Source organism: Physcomitrium patens, chromosome 16 (genome assembly GCF_059467195.1).
Source record: "Physcomitrium patens ecotype Gransden chromosome 16, ASM5946719v1, whole genome shotgun sequence".
NCBI classification, from domain to species: Eukaryota; Viridiplantae; Streptophyta; class Bryopsida; order Funariales; family Funariaceae; genus Physcomitrium; species Physcomitrium patens.
In genome coordinates, this window is record NC_143425.1 from 1,167,744 (window position 1) to 1,182,105 (window position 14,362).

The window sequence follows — 14,362 nt, forward strand, 5'->3', positions numbered from 1 at the left end:
CTCAAAAATCAAAAATCCAAATGCTAAAAAATTTAATATTTATCTTTATAACATATTAATATAAATTTGTAAAAAAATTTAGCTAAAGATTTATCCAAATGCCTAAGATATTGCTAGAATCGGATCTCTCATGAAATTGGTTTATTGAAAAACCTCAATTTCAAAGTATTGTCTTCAAGTAGTCATTGCTCTTCTAAATTAACTTCAAATCTTTTGATTTTTATATACTAAATATATTTCTTTAAGTAATTTTTTAACCGTATAATATAATTTTCAAAAATCCTTCATATACATATGCTATGCTTCAAAGAGTGACAATAAGTACAAAATCAACACCTTGATTTTGAGTACCTATATCTCTTTCATAAAAATTCCTAGTTTTACAAATTTATACAAAAATTATATCCAAAATTCTAAATTTAATGGCTTTGATCTCTAATGTTTGAATGTCTTCAAAAGAATAATCTTAATTTATAATAAGGCCTCAAGTAGTCTCATTGAATCAAGTTTATTCAAAAAATTTGAGCTAAAGTTAATAGTTGGAGAAAGTAAAATCTTTAATGGAATATCTATATCAACTTTTGAATTGGTAGCTGAGTGATATTAGTGCAATTATTTGGAAATTTTTTCACAATATTTAAGTTGGATTGGGCTAAATTTTTCTAAATATATTGAAGACTTTTAGTATCATTTATATGCAAAATTTTGTATCAAGTAGATAATCAAATTAGAAGTTAGAACTTGCTAAAGCTTACTAACTAAAATTAAGGCTTGCAAAGAAAAATCAAATTACTTAATTATGAAAGTAATAAGGCAATTAGAATTTGTATATAGTTGAAATTATTAAGAAGAGTGTTTTTAAGCACTTTTGAATTGAAATTAAAATTGCATTCTTTTTTAATGGATAAAACCTATTAAAATTTCTTAGAAACTTGTAAAACAAAACTTCATCTTTTACAATCAGGTGTCTATTGCATTTCCAAACATGACAACATATAATATAACATAAGTAGTGAACAAAATATGACGTGTGGTAATAAAATTATATAGTGAAAAATAAAAATATGGATATTATTATAGAAGAACTTAATAGAAAGTTATTGTAGAAAAATAAAGATAAATGATAGAAAGGTAGTAAAAGATTTAGTCTTAATATTGCCTTTTTATAGAAGAAACTACTATTTATTTTGTAAAAGTATAAATGAAACAAAAAAAATAAATGAGATAAAAAATGATATGGACATATATAAAAAAGAATCAAAAGTAGATTTTAGCAAAATTTACTTCAAGAAGCTAAGAATTGGTATCCAAAGAAGACTAATTGTCAACTTGAATCAAAATCAAATTTTAAAGTACAAAATCATGCACATATAATGAATTTAGAATTCTTTGATAGATTAGAAAGTGGGATTTGAAAGAAAACTTAAAAAAAAACTTTTTGGATTTTGGTTTTATTCAATCGAGTCAATATTGAATTTTTGAAGGATTTTCAAAGTTGATAATATTCTTGGTTGGTTTAGATTTTTGATAAATACAAATATGTTTACAAATTTGAGAGTTTCTTAAGTTTTGTAGTATTTTTACAAGTAAATTTTGGGAAATATTTTGATATTTTAGTTGTTAATATTTGTATAAGTTTTGACATCAATTAAATAATTAGATTAAAATATATGAAGGTTTTTATGGATTGAGGTCTCAAAAATTTTAGTCTAAAGATTAGTGAGTATTTCTAAGATCTTTAGTGATCTATCAATTAGATCAAAGTGAAATATTTTTGTATGGATATAAATTTGATTTCCAAAATTTTAGGTGAAATTTACAAGCCATTCAATAGTTCAAGAAGGAGATATTGGCACTAGAAGTTCAACATTCACATTAGAGTAGGAGATTACCTAACACCCAATTGGATTATCTTATTTTTTTCTTAATTGATAAGTGCAATTGATTTCATCTTTCTTATGCTTGTTTCTAACTAAGATATTAGAAAGTGTACAAAATTTGAATTAACATCAATAGTTTGATTATTAGTTGTTGAGGTACTATTTGCTATAGAATTCATTAAAAGTTTGTTTAAAATCTAGGATTTTATTAGGATTTATTATAGATTTGGTCTAGGATTTGCATAGGATTTGGCTCAAAATTAATCTAGGATTTATTTAGGATTTAGGATCTTCATTAGGATTTCAATTATGACTTGATCTAGGATTTGATTAAAATTCAATTAGGATTTTATTTATAGTTTGATATAGAATTTGATTAAGATTTAATTAGGATTTTAATTAAGATTATATTAGAATTTTTATTATTAGTATTTTAAAATAATTTTTATTACTTTAAATATTATTATTTATAGAAATTTTAAAAGATTATTATCATTTCTATAAAGATTTATTTTTATATTTCTTTAAGATTTTTTATTATTTTTCTTTGGGATTAGTTTGGAACTTTTTTGTGTTTCTTTTATAACTTCTTTTAAATTTGTTTTTAATTGGTCAAACTTTGATCAAGATTATTAAGATCTACTTAAATTTATTTAAGACTTTATTAGACTTAATAGGATTTTTCTTGTATTTCTACTTACTTTTTACAACTAAGTACTTGGTACATTCTCAAGCATGAACTCATGCAATATGAAAATATGAAAATTTAGAATAGAAGGTGTTAGATTATATTTGTAGTTATTTGAAATTAATGGTGCAAGAAAGTAAAAAAATTGAATTTAAAATTTTTGATGGAGCTTTGGATGATGCTTCAAGTGGATCTTCAAGTGGAGCTTTTAGTGGATTTTTTACTAGTAGACAAGGTATATATTTTAATCCAAAAATTAGAAATATGTTTCAAGCATTTATATTATTTATATAACAACAAGGCAATGATTGCAAAGAAGCTTTGGCAATGAAAGCAATACAATCAATAAATAATAAAAGTGACTAATTTGAACAAAGAGATTTTTCAAAGTATTTGAAATGTAATGTATAAGAAACAAAATTGAATCAAGTTTTTGAAAAGAAGATGATTGAGCTATTTGGACTTGCTACAATATTGGAGATAAAAAAAAACTTATTTAATCAATTATAGAATATTTAGAGGATTCATGGGAGACATTTTTACATGTATTAAAGGGTGAATATTTTTTGAAGAATACAGATTGGATTATCAAGAAATCATTTTAAAAATGGATTGAATAACCTAATAAGAATTTGTAAGCTAAAGAACTTTTGAAGCAGATTGATAATTATTTTTTTAAGATATCAATTGAGAATTATAAGAAAAAGTGGAATTGCTTCTTAAAGATAAAAAAGAAGATGAAAAATTGACAACAAAGTGTAGAAATGCTGAAGATACCATTGGTTTACTTGCAAAATAAAAAATAAAAAAGATTAAAGTCAATATTCTAAGAGTAATACATACATCTAAGATTCAAGTATATAAAACACAATTGAAAATGCTAATTGTTCAATCTTAAGCATCTATATCAAAGAAAGAAGATATGAAAATTAAAAATATTATACTTGAGATGTGAAATCTTCAAATCAAATTGACAATACTAAAAGAGAAGACTTCTATAAATAATTTGAAGAATATTTCTAAATAAGAATATATACTAAGATATTTTTGGTGTTATAATAATTTTTATATTAGAAAGGATTTAAATAAATTTAATAATATAGTACTGCAAAAAATTATTTATTAAAAGGATGAAAAGGTAGAATTAAATAATAAGAAAGTCCTCCTTGAAACCAATTTTGGCGAGGAAAATATGAAAGCATGGATTCAAGTGTCTTTAATAGTACAAGAGGTAGCAACACAAGAAATTGCAAGTTATGGTGTTAGGATAGATGATGACTTTGATGGAAATATAGAAACAAGTAGATTTTGGACTTTTGCTATTTTAGAATAAAAAATACCATAAGAAGTATTATTAATAACTATAGCTATAATAAATAGTCCAATAAGTTAAAAAGAACTTCTTGAAGATCTTTTAATTCATGCATATATTGCTAAGAGCCAACATAAAGCCTTGATGGAAGAAAAGAAACAAGAAAATTTTAATAATACAAAAGAAGGTAATTCTTCTAAGAAGCAAACTTGAAGAGATAAGGCTTGTAAGAAGGCTTTATAAGAATTATCTACAAAAGATATGTCAACAACATTAGAAAAAAAAGTAAAAGAGATAAAAGATAAAAATAAATCAATAGCTTATAAACTACTTTCTGACATTGAGGCAACAATAGATTTAAAGAGGATAAAAGAAGAATGTGTATTAAATGCTAATGTAGAGTTTATATTGAAAGAAAAAATAAAAGAAAGAAAAAGATTGTGTACTAGTAAAAAAAATTGTATGAATTAGGAATATTAGAAGATAATATAAAGATTATTGGTATTTGTGAAAAAATGGATTAAAAGATTTTTTGGAATTGATTACATCTACTGAATTAGGTGATAATGATAAAATTATAAAAATTTATTTAAAAGAAGTTTATGACATGATTGAATCTTTTCAAGTACTAGAGGTTATAGTTGAAATAAAAAATAAGAAAATGGATAACAAGATGGTATTTATTGTTAGATCTTTGTTAGAAGATTTTAAAGAAAAAATAGAAGAAGCATCAAGATAAAAGAGCTTAAGAGATTTAAAAAATATTGGGCACAAGAGACTTTTGAAGAATTGAAGATTGATGCTAATAATTCTTTGTTGACCGATGAAATTGTATACTTCAAAGAAATATTGACAAAACAAGGTAAATCATTTTGATGTGAATTTCATGAAATTAGATGTGTAGATTCAAATATTATAATATCTGTAGTTATTTTTAGTATACCATATATATCTTAAAATTTGAAGCCAATTCTAGTACTAAAAACACCTTTATCAAGCTTGGTGGAATTATTGAAAGAAAAGATGAAGATGAAGATTTTGGAGTCTTTTTTTGTACTATATTCTAATCAATGGTTTACATTGCCTAAGAAAAATGGATCATTACAATTTATTCAAGATATGAACTAATAAATGTAGTGACTATTAAGAATGTAGGAGTTGGACTAATAATGAATGAATTTGCTAAAGCATCTACAAAAAAGGCAATCTATTCAATTGCTGATTTTTATTTAGACTATGATTAATTTCAACTTGTAGAAGGGAGTAGAAGCATGAAAAAAATGAAAATACCACTTGGGCTAGTTAGAATGTATACTCTTCTTTAAGATACTACTAACTTAGTTGTGCATATAATGAATAGAATGAATAAGATATTGAGGAATTTTATTCTTGAGAAGACCATGCCTTTTTTAAATGATATCCCTATTAAGAGGTGCAAAGAAGAAGATAGGGATGAAACTTTAGATAAAAATGGATATTGCAAGTATATTATTGATTATATAGAAGATTATAAAAAAATATTGACTTATCTTAACAAAACTCATCTTGCATTATCGAGTGAAAAATCTATATTTGAAATAGAAGAAGTTGTAATTATAGGACATTTGTGTGGATTTTATGGAAGAAAATCAGATCCAATTAAGATTGATGCAATTGGAAGAATAAAAGAAGATTATAGTTCTTAACAGATGTATATAGGTTTTCAGGTGCATGTACATTTTATAATATTTGGATTTCTTATTATGCTCATATAATGGATCTATTGTATGAATTTTTATACAAAAGTTATTGATTTAAATAGGAAAAAAATTAAAGTAGTACGAAAATTAAAGAAATTATTGACAATACCGCCAATGTTGAGAAAAATTCATTATAAGTGCAATAGATTAATGACTTTTATAGTGGATACTAATCCGATTGCCATTAAATAGAGTGTAGGTTAAGATAATTTAAATGGATATAGATTTATAATTTGATTTAGAACTAAGATTTTAAATACTTGCCAACATACATATTCATAGATAAAAATAAAATTATGGAGAGTTTTTTTATCTATGAAAGCTAAAAAAGATTTTTTGATTGAATAATGGTGGTGATTAAAATAAATTTTTTGTCTTTACTTGGAATTATTACTAATTGTACAACACCAAATATTGCAATATTAAGATAGATTGTTTATATCAAGTTATTAAATCTAGAGTTTAGGCATGTTGAGAGAAAAGATAATTTGATAGCAAATATGTAATCTTAAGCAAAATATGATAGAAAAGATGAGATAAGTGAAGATATTGATGATGTAAGTACAAAATTTTATTTGGTTTCACAATTAAGGAAGGTAAGCCATTTCATGAGAAAAATTATGAAGGTAAGTCATTGGATATTGGACATTATTTTACCACATTAATCAAGCATACTAATTGGTCAATTAAAAAATTTAAAAAAATAAAAAAAAAGACATATAAGTTAATATTAGAAGGAGGATTTTTATAGAAGAGGCCTAATCAAACATTAGAATGCCACAACAAGTAGTAGATATGAAGAAGATCAACAAAAAGTACTCTTTGATTATTCATTTTAAATGAATTATAGATTTAATTATTAAACTGATAAGACTATGCCAAATAAGATATTTAATTTTGGTTCATAAAAATTTATTAAACCAAATAGAAGATAGGGTACTAAGAACAAAGTCTATAGAGAAAAATTATAGATTTTTGCTTAAGAATGTTATTTATTATTATAGATGTGTGAGAAAGATTAGATCTTATAGAACTTATGATAGGTCAAAAATCTATTATTCCAATTGAAAAATATGTATCAACTTAGAATATGCTACCTTAAAAAGATGGATTGATAAAAAAAAGAATTGTTGGATATTAAAATTCAACAATTTGAACAAAGATATAAAGATGTGGAGCTAGAATTTAGAAGATTATCAAAGACTAAACTAGGGAATAAGACTTGGTTTGATAAATAGCATCAATTAGGACCTAAATTAGTTAAATAAGGTCATTAGTTATTTATTTATGATAGCAGTTTGAATAACTAATATAATACTTTGTAGTAGTTTTCAAAATATTGATTTCGACTGTATGTGGTGGTAATAGTCTATGATAATGCCACATATTCATTAAAGGAGCTGGATGGTACAAGATTGAAGATATCTCTTGTTGGAAATTGAATAAAGATTTTCAAAAGACAAGATAGAGAAATCAATATGAACAAATATGGTAAAAATGCCAATATTTTTAAAGAAGATAATTATACTAAAATGGATGGTGAAAATAATAATGAAGTAATTTATGTAAAAAATGAAGAGATGGTATGATGCCAATCATGATATATGGTTTATTTGATGCATATCAAAAGATATGCAAGTTCAAAAGAGGTAGATATTGTATTGTAATATGACTATATGATAAAGATATAATCAAAAATAAATTTTTAATTAATATCTAACCATCTTGATTCAATAATAATTTAAAAAATTTAAACATGGCTTTTATAAAAGCATCTTAATTTATTTTCTTGTCTTAATAGCCAGTCGATTTAAAGTTGATTACTAATTTTACCTTCCACATTATAGAAATTATTTTACTACCTTAAAAAAGCCATAAATTAATAAAAATAAGATAAAAGAAGTAAATAATTAATATTATTGATACAAGGATTAAATTAAGGATAAAATCGGACTAAATAATTTTTAGGATAAGTTATATTGATATTTGGAGGTGACCGTTTGTGGTAGAGGATCAAAATCAAACCTTTAGCTACTAAAATAGCTACCTACGACAAAATATGGAGGCATTTGAGAATTAAAAATTGGAATAGAGAGCTAGCTTGAAGCTTATTTTTAAGGCATATGGCTTATTTTTACAAGATTTGAGATGACTTTGTAATTATTATTCAAAGTTAAGATTTATATTAGTAATTTTTTCTTATTTATGTTGTACAATTAGAACTAACACTCTTGGCTAATTTGTGTAATTAGTGCCACATCTTTAATGAAATATTTAATAATACTTAGTTGATTGAATATTCTAAGTATATATAAAATTATGTATTAATTTAATTCTATAAGTTGGATATATTTGGTTTTTAGTACAAAAAGATATTGGAAGTTAGTAGTTTAGAATCAAATAAGGTTTCTATGATAGCTAAAGACCTATTAGTTAAAACAAAGTGAAATTTGGCATATTATTAAAAGACTTAAAAATCAAGCTATATACAAATTTTGACCTAAAGTTAATGATTGAAAAAAGAAAAATTACTATTGGAATATTTACATCAATTTTTAAGTTGGTAATTAAATGACATCAATATAATTTTTTTGGATATTTTTTTAAAATCTATAAGTTAGAATAGATTAAATTTTTTTAATTATATAAAATATTTGTAGTGGTATTTATATGCAAAATTATATATCAAGTAGACAATTAGATTAAGAGTCATAGTTTGTTGAAGCTTGTTGAGAAGGATTAGGGCTTGCAAGGAAAAATCAAAATTATCTAATCATGAAAGTAATAAGGCAATCGGAGTTTATATATGATTAAAGTTACTAAAAAAAGAAAATTTGAATACTTTATATTATCTTTAAGGACTTTTGAATTAAAATTCAAATTATATTCTTCTAATATAGATAAAATCCATTATAGTTTTTTGAATACTTGTAAAATATAACTTCACCTTCCATAGCCAAGTGCCAATGAACTCTCAAATAAGACAAAACATAATATGACAGTGGTTCGTATTATAACTACAAATATTTGTTTTTCAACATATTGTCTTTTTTGGCAATTATTCTCTATATTTTGTAATTTTCTTATTTTTTAAAATAATATTGAGAAATGTACTTAGATTTTTTATAATATAGGTATAAATATTTTTGATAATGATAAGTCTTTTCTAGCTTAATAAGAAGTTTAAAACATATTGTGTTAATTTATATAGGCTTTAGCTTAAAGAATTAAGTTTTTTAAAATTTAAAAGATGTTATGGCTTGACTTATATTTCTTTAATCAAATCTTTGTTCTTGGCTTCTTTCAAAAACTCAATTATTGTATTCAATTGCTTAAGTATCTGTAATAGTTGCATATATATTCTTACTTTTGATGAAAATAAAATCCATAATTTTTTATTTTTTATTTTTTTTTATAGATAATTCAAATAAATTCAAAAATTTAAATTAGATTATTATAATCCTCAACTTCTAATACTAAATAAATATTTCTATAAAGAGAAATAATTTAAATTATTTTAAAAAATATAATGTTAAAAAATCAAATTCTTTATTTAAAGATGGATAATCCATTCACTTCTAAAACAAGATAAGAACAATAAGTTAGCACTCTTGTCAAATTGTCAAGGACATGAATCTCAAAGAAAAAAAATTTCAATACATTCTTGTATTAGTTAAAAAGATTAAAATATCACTCAAAGATGGTAATATATTAAATTAGAATGGCTATTATTAAAGATAAGAAGACTAAAAATTCTTAAAACAAGATTAAAGATTCAAAAGGCATTGAGAAGAATGAAGAAGGATTCATTCTTACTTCCATATATATTCTCTTACTAAGAACTACATGACAATATTTTGTAGGACTTCTAATATGTATTGACTATCTTAGATACATGTCTTAACTTGTAAGAAAAGTTATCTCTATGTGTACAATATAGTTAGCATGTTCCACAAGCTACTAACATATATAATTCGTGGCTAACTTATTGACAAAGTTTTTAATCTATCAATTAATTATAAACATATTTAAAGACAAAGTAGCCTTTATGAAACTTTTAAGAAGTTTTTTTAGAAGATATTATGAAATTAATTTATTTTTATGTATTCCAACTTAATTATATAGATAAGTATTAAAATAAATATGTATATCCATAATATACACCTTTTCAAAATTAGTGATTGTAATCATGCTTTATATATTTTAAAATGTATATATATAAGCTACGTACAAAATGTATATATACAAGCTATATACAAAAATGTATATATACAAGCTACGTACAAAATCAAGTTTTGTTTTTGGTATTTGCAACTTGTGCCATACCAAAAGCAATAGAAAAATGTTGGCCCTTTCCATCAATGCCATTGAAACCTAAATAAATATTGTTGTTGAAGGCTTTCAAATAGGCTATATTAAATGGGATTATTAGATGGCTTTGTATCAAGGTAGTCTTTTATAAAAAAGGACATAAAAATATCTAATTAAAGTATCTATAGTTATCCATGTTAACTATTATGAAGCTCCTAAAATTAACAATGTGTAGTCAGGCAAATAGTCCAATTAATTTTTTTGAAACTAAAGCTTGTGTTACAAATATATATCTACTATTGTCACGGACATATATATTTATCTCAATAGTTACTTATATGATTAAATAGAAGTATGTAAATATAGAATAATTTCATGAAGTCTTTTAGAGAAGCTTTTTAGAAGCTTCATAGATGTGGTTTTGACTTTAGATGTGTTTGTAGGTTAGAAACTTGGCCAAAAAACTAACCATATATTGCTAGCTTGTGGAATAAGTTATCTCCGTGTAGTAGCTTGTGGAACAAGCCAACTAAGTGGTGCATACATAAATAACTTGCCTTGTAAGATAAGACATGTGGCTAGCAAAGTCAACACATATTAGAGGTCATATAGGATATCGTTGTCATACTGTAAATGCTTATAGTATGTAAAAATTAGTTAAAACATATTATATGTTAATAAATATAGATGTGTGTTAGAGTGGCTAGTAGATTAAATTAAAAAGAGTTGGTATAAGAAACTTTACTTTTTTTCTTTACTTGTTTTGATTTTGACATTATATCTATATATATATATATATATATATATATATAAGACCTAAATATTTAGTATGAAGTCTTTGGAGAAGGTGGAAGCCTAAAGATGAAAATCTAAACTAGTAAGAGGCTAATTGGGAGAGATGAAAGCAAGGCATGGTCAGATGAAGGCAAAGAATGGAGAACTTCATCCCTATTGGTCAAATACCATGCCTAATGGACTTTGAAGAGGGTGCCTATGAATTTAACAAGAGTTTCGGCGACTTCAAAGAATGCATTTGGAAATTACAAGCTAAGATTTTAAAGTTTAGGATTTGAGGTACAATTTGTATACAAAAATTAGAGGATTTGGAGTTAGGGTGAAGAAGTTATAGCCGTTTGAAGTTAAGGTGTTAATTTAAGACATATTGTTACTATTTTGAGGATACAAGGAGTTTAACAGCAGCTTCTGAAGATCAAAAGATGTGACTAGAACGGCGATTTTAAGGCCTTTATCTTTTATGAAAGAATTATTGCTTTTGAAGTTCATATAAAGGAGTTATAAGGAATTGAATGCGGCACTTCCAAATCAAAGGCAGTAAGTAAGCGGTTTTATTTGTAGTAATGGTTGGAGCCATAACTTGAGTATTTGGACGAATTTTTGGCTCAATCTTTTTGGAGAATGTAAATTTTTGTGTTAAAAAGCTATACATACAAATTTCTTGGCATTTGAGCTTATATTTTGTGAGATATGAAGAAAATTGCACGTGGATATATAAAGATAAGGATTTGAAGTGGCTGTTAGGGTTTTTAAGATATCTCAAGATTCGCAAGGAATTTGTGGTTGAAAATTGTTGTAGAAGTTAATACAAATACATCAGTATCTCATGTAAAGTTTGAGTTTGTTTGGATGGTTAGATTAGGAGATATGAGGTGTTGAAGTTTGGAAAAATTTCCACATAAGGATATATAAGGTTTTAAAGGATTTTATCATAGTTTGGATGTTGTTAGTTACTTGAGGCTTGTGTATTTGGTGTAATTGCTCAAAAAGGAAAAATTTATATATAAACTTATGGCTTCCATTGTTTTGAAGCTTGATTGAATGAATAGTGACAACCAGAAGCCCAACGTTTTCTTGGGGCAAACTCTCTCTATCCCAACATCACCACGTAGCTCTTAGTTAGATAGTATATATGGAGGCAAGAGTGAAGCCTTCTTCACTCTTGTCAATGCCTTTCTAGTCTTAGTCTTGTTTTAAGACTTTCTAGTCTGCTCATTTTTGGCAATAGCCATTCTTGATCAATATATTACCATCATTGAGTGATTTCTCAGTCTTTTTGAGTGACACAAGACTGTCTTGATCTTTGAGTTCTTTTTGATTTATGTCTTTGACAACTATAATTATTATTTAGATATTATAAATAGATAAAAGTAGATAAAAATAAATTAATTTCATAATACCTTCTTGGAAAAGCTCCTTAGAAGCTTTTTAGATATTATTTTGACTATACATATATTTGTAGTTGATTAATAGGTTAAAAAATTGGTCAACAAGTTAATCAAATGCCACATGTATTGATATCTTGTGAAACAAGCTAAGTATGTGGTGTCCATATAGAAAAATTGCCTTATAAATGAAGATACGTGTCATACAAAGTCAACACATTTTTGGAAGTCTCATAGAATGTCGCCACATAGATTTTAAATAGATAGTATATATAGAAGCAAGAGTGAAGCCTTTTTTACTCTTCTTAAGTCCTTTTTTGCTTCTAGTTTAGTTTCAAGAGTATCTAGTTTCCTTCTCTTTTGGCAATAGCCATTCTAATTATTTTTTTTAATATATATACTTCTTTATTTCTATTTTGTCATATTTCTTTGAAAAAGTCTCTCTCTAATTTACTTTCATTGGATTCTTGTCTTTAATAGATTGACAAGAATACACTTATAATATCAAAGCTTTGTCTTTTCTTGATTAAGAGTGAATTATTCTTTTTTCTTAATAAGACTTAAGCATATTAGGAGTTGCGGATTACTATCTTCTAAATTCATGTTGTCATTAGTATTTTTTCTTTGTTTTCAAATCTTCTAATGTATTTGATTTGAACGATATTAGATATCTTCTCTTCTTTAAGTATTATCATGATAGAACTTTTTGAAATAAAAAATACAATGGCATAAATGCAAGAGCAATTCAGGGAGTTAATGCTTACAATGCATCAATTCAACTGACCAGCATAAGAAACAAGAAGAATTATAAGGAGCAATGATGTAGAGATGATTGAAGTTGCTTTAACATCTGAACCAAATGAAGTCCCTTTTCTTAAGTTAGAACATTCTTTTAATATTAAAAAACTAAGGATTGCATTGTTCAAAAAGTTTGATGGCACTAAATCTAAGTTTCAATGATTTATCACTAAAGTCGTGATGTAGAACTTACTTATATGATTAGATAGGAATATATAAAAATAGATAAAAATAAGTTAATTTCATAAGATTTTTTAGAAAAGCTTCCAAGAAGCTTCATAGATGCTGCTTGATTTTACATGTATTTGTAGTTGATTGATAGGTTAGAAATTTGGTCAATAAGTTAACCACGTATTGATAGGTTGTAGAATAAGCTAATTATGTAGTACACATATAAAAAACTTGCCTTGCAATTTAAGAGACGTGTCTTACAAAGTCAACACGTTTTAAAGGTCCTGTAGGACACTACCACATAGTTCCTAATTAAGAGTATATATGGAGGCAAGAATAAATCCTTCTTCAGTCTTGTCAATGCCTTTATAGTCCTAAGTCTTGTTCCAAGATTTTTTAGTCTTCTTATTTTTAGCAATAGCCATTCTAGTTTAATATTACATCATCTTTTGAGTGACTTTCGAGTTTTCTTCAGTGATACAAGAGTATATTGTGGACTTTCTTTCTTCGAGATTCATATCTTTGATACTTTGACAAGAGTGTTAACACATTGTTTCTATCTTGTTTAAGAAGTGAGTGGATTATTTCACTTTTATTATTGTATTTTGAATGTTGTAGAATATCCACCTTTAAACAAAAAATCTTATTTTTTAAAAATTGATATTTTTCTTAAAGAGAGTGAATTATCCTACTTTTGGAAATTTTTACTAGAATTTGCAGATTACTTTCTTCTAATTTAACTTTTTGAATTTTTTTGAATTGTACATAGAAGGAAAAATTATAGGTGCTATTCTCAACATAAGTGAGAATAGATTTGAAACTATTACAAATCTTCATGAGCTTGTTAATACTCTAAGAATGAAAATCTTATGTATTTTCAACTTGAATTGTAGAAGTACTATGCCTATGCCTATGGAAGAAGTGTAGAGTCTATGATAAGAAGTTGTATAGTTAAAAGAAGCAAGTAAATTGACCTCACAACTAAATCCAAAAAGTTTTACTTCTACAAGCATGATGGGACAAGGATTAGTATGATTGAGAAGTTTGATTGAACAAGATCAAAATTTCAAGGATTTTTGCAACAAATCAATCTCTATCTAAGCTTGCATCTTTTTCAATACCTCAAAGGATTTACTCAAGTCAAATTAATAGGCGCACTTCTATTATGAAGTGCTCTCTCTTGGTTTGCACCTTTAAAAGAAAAAAAATTATGACTCCTTTATGATTTGAATTCATTCTTAGTAGTATTTACGGCCATATTTGCAGAAAGTAATTAAAAAAGA